Genomic DNA, 4,048 nt, shown 5'->3' on the forward strand with positions numbered 1-4,048 from the left:
ACACACACACACACACACACACACACACGCACACACACACACACACGCACGCACGCACAACCTTTCTCTCTCTCTTTCACTCTCTAATTTCTGAATTTTGTAAAAGATAATCTTTGAATAAATTTTGTAAAGATAAGCATTGCTATTGTTACTTGAATAGTTACTTGAAAAGTGAATTTTTGGCGAACTTTCACAAAAGACTTACCGAGAGCAAACACATTTCGAAAGAGCGCAAATAGTTGATCGTTTTGCCGTTTCGCCTCTCGTAACACTATAATTCCTTTCGTACTTTCTGTTTATAAAACTAGATCACTATTCGATATGAACTCACACCAGTACTTAGAGAATGCAGATAGACAAAAATCAGATAGATATTTGAGCGTCAGACAAGAACACGCGTGTGCACATATACACGCACACACGTATTTTTTATAAACGAGTGTGTGTGTGTGTGTGTGTATGTGTGCGTGCGTGCGTGCGTGCGTGTGTGTATGTGTGTGTATGTGTGTGTGTGTGTGTGTGTATGTGTGTGTGTGTGTGTATGTAGTAGCACGATGACAGTGGCAACGGTGATAGCTTACCACGACTTCCGCATACGTCGCGATCCATCCGCAAGCTTACGCGGTGACTTTTGGACTGACAGAAAGAAGGGTAGTTTCATTCGCCGCATCGTGCCACTACATCGCTGCCACCATTCGAGCATAGATGTTACTAACCGCTGCCAACGCCATCGTAGTCATCTGTTTCGCAACCACCCATCGTCTATTGTTTCGCGAAGCGATTGGCTCTCTCGCAGTACATTTTAAAATCCGCTTGGTATACTTGTAAGTGTAGATAGAACAACATAGAATTAAAAAAAAGAATTTTTACAATCCAAAAAATATTATATAATGCCCATTTTTATCAATATACATCAATTTTTAATCTGAGTTTACAACATATTCATTAGTTCTAAAAATTAGTAAAAGATAATAAATAAATTGGACTACGATTAAAGTTAATCTATATTGGTGGAAACGAGCATAAAACATCTTATAAGACATCTTATATTTCTTTCGATTTAAGAATATTTTATAATAGATAGCATATCTATTATTACAGACAGATCATTATTGAAGTTATATAAATATTATACATCATCATTATATCAATAGCTTCCGTCTCATATTCTTCCTCAAGCGTTTTCATATAATTTTTATTTTTATTTTTTTATAATTCGTCTTTTATAATTCATTATAGTTATCCAAAATAAGACATTTTAAAATTAGCCCCGGTTTTAAAATTAATTTTCTTTGCAGGGACTGTACGACAAATACGTCCTTAAGGCCCGGTTGTACCAACGTTACTTTAATTTTAAGTGAGGCTTAAAACTCTTTTTCCCTGTTTCTTTTCGGTTTTAAAACGAGAAAGAGAATTTTAAATTTCACTTAAAATCAAAGTAACGTTGGTACAACCGGGCTTAAGGATGATTAGACTTACAATCCCTGCAAAGAAAATTAAATTTGGAAATAGAGTAAAAGCATTAGATGTAAATCAGGCACTAATTTTTATATTTAACTTATATTTAACTTATATTTATATTAACGGACTACTTTTTATATTTAAATAATTATAATATTTTCTATTAAATGTACACATGAAAAGATTTTTTAACATTTGTTTTATCTCTTTCAAATGCCAATTCAATTTAATTTATTAGGAACAGAGCTACATATTTTATTAATGTCAATTTATTAACTAATTGAATATGCGAGGTTAACGAACAAATATATCTTTAAAAATTCATTCACAATGTAATATCATAAGAATTGTCTTATGACTTTCACAGTAGATAGCAAATAGCAGAATAGATTTTATGGAAAAAATCAACATTATGCTTGAAATTAAATCTGTCCGCGGATGTTATTTAATCTACTAACTATCTTATAACAATATTGTTATTGCGTAAATTTATTATGAAAATGTTTAAAAACTTATCAAATCTTATAAATGATGCTAATCCGAAAAGATTTATTTGTTTTAAGTATCGAAATAAAATAGTATACATGTCTATATGCAAAAAGTGTTACTATTCATAAGTTAATTGTTTTTATTGCTAAATTAATAACATTTAAGAAACAGAAGTAATAGCCGTAACGGTCAAAGCTAGATCTTTAATGATTAAATAATTCAATCTTAAATAATAACCTTAAATAATTCAATCTAAATTACTGTATATACTATATATGTATGTACTTGCATATAGGTATATCATATTTGCAGTCATTCGAATTGCGTGCCGAATTGATATTGCGAACTTATAGACGCAATTAAACTACTGTAATATCACGAATTAAATTGGCAAGCAATTTTAATAATTTGATGGTCAATCAGACATCCTAAAAAGATGTTAATATGCTGAAAAACTATAAATTTATTGCGAAAAATATTATTATACTTCGGTCGAAAGTTGAATCTGGATCTCTTGTATTCCATACGAACATAACATCTTTTTTCTCATTTAATAAAATTTTCTTTTTAATAAAATGCCTAATTGAGCAAAAATTATTAAAATTGCTTGCCAATTTAATTCATGATATTACTACAGTAATTTAATTGCGTTTAGTTCGGAAAAACAATTCGGCACATAAAATTACAATTCGTTCGAAAGATTACAATATGGTATGTATATGCAAGTACATATATAGTATATATAGTAATTCAGATTAAATTATTTAAGCATTAAAGCTCTAGCTTTGACCGTTACAGTTGTTACTTCTATTTCTTATTTTTGAATTTTCAAATGTATGGTCCAATAAAAAACTCTTATTTATAACGCTAAATATTTAATTTTCATTAATTTTGTTCATTAATTATTGATTTTTAACTATCACTAATTTCAAATAAACTTGAATGTATTAAAAATGTATTAAAATTGTATTATGATTCACGATTGGACCCTAGAACTAGTGTCATTCTAGTGAAAGTCGAGGAACAAGACAAAAAAAGCGCCATGTTTCAGTCTTATCGGAAACGGCTAATAATTCTTATTTATCTTTAATAAATAACACTTGCCAGAAAAATAAGAAAGAGATCAATATGGCTAAAATTAGACTGGCGATAATTATTTTAAGATAACTCAAACCGAAGCGAAAAACGTTCGCCCCGGCGCGGGCGTCACCGTCTTGACAAACATGGTACTATATTTATAAAAATTGCTCTAACTTATTTACTTACATTCACTAACATATTAACAAACTGAAACGTGATGGCATCACGAAGAGGACCGCTTACATCTCGACTCTTAGAGTGATTCTACCTAGAACTAAATCAATTATAATTTCGTTATATATGTATATTACAATATATGTATATATTACAATATATTACAATTACGGTATATATGTGCAATTCATTTTTATTATTCTTATGAAATGTAGTAACGCCACCAAAAAGGATAAAATATTTGGTAAATTAATTTGCAATTATTGTAATATATGTCTAATTGTGAATAATTGTTATTATTTTATTTAAATCAAATTAAAACACATAAAATGGTAATGAAATGAAATAAAATCATAATGTAACCTTTATGACCAAATTTTTTTTTAAAGAATGGTCCTCAACTAGTGCTTTTATTCTATATTTAATATTTACACTTCACATAAACTATATACATATAAATTTGTATGAATAAGATTATATTTTTGTTTAATAATACATTTTGTAGTTTATTTATTTTATTTGTTATTATTTTTATTGTTAAAAATTAAAATCTTAAAAATGATAAAAAAATATACATTTTTCTTTTACAAAGTACTTAAATATTCAAAATAATTTATGCAAAGTTTCATTGCGATTCATTGATTACAAGTTACAAAGATATAGAACAAATAAATATTTTGTTTATTTATTGGACAATTACTAGGTGTATAAGCTTAAATCCGCTGTTTACTCATAGGTAGCATTAGTGAGCGTACAAAGCTACCCTGGACATACAACACATTTTTTTTATGTGTTTGACATCTGTCAACATTAACCAGTGCACATCATCAGCAATTTCATACAA

The 4,048-nt window shown here is 28.6% G+C and overlaps 1 long non-coding RNA gene across 2 annotated transcripts in view; it reads right to left on the minus strand.

Moving 5' to 3' along the window:
• Window positions 1–624, minus strand: part of LOC108693783 — a 104,127-nt gene extending 103,503 nt beyond the window's left edge. Inside the window, exon 1 of one of the 2 annotated variants that reach the window (XR_001932036.1) lies at window positions 582–624. This is a non-coding gene — a long non-coding RNA (uncharacterized LOC108693783). Of the gene's footprint in view, window positions 1–205; window positions 327–581 lie in introns of those variants that run through there. The other variant, XR_001932037.1, reaches the window with a different exon arrangement.
• Window positions 625–4,048: the final 3,424 nt, after the last annotated feature.

Source organism: Atta colombica, unplaced genomic scaffold, assembly GCF_001594045.1.
Source record: "Atta colombica isolate Treedump-2 unplaced genomic scaffold, Acol1.0 scaffold98, whole genome shotgun sequence".
Taxonomy (NCBI): Eukaryota; Metazoa; Arthropoda; class Insecta; order Hymenoptera; family Formicidae; genus Atta; species Atta colombica.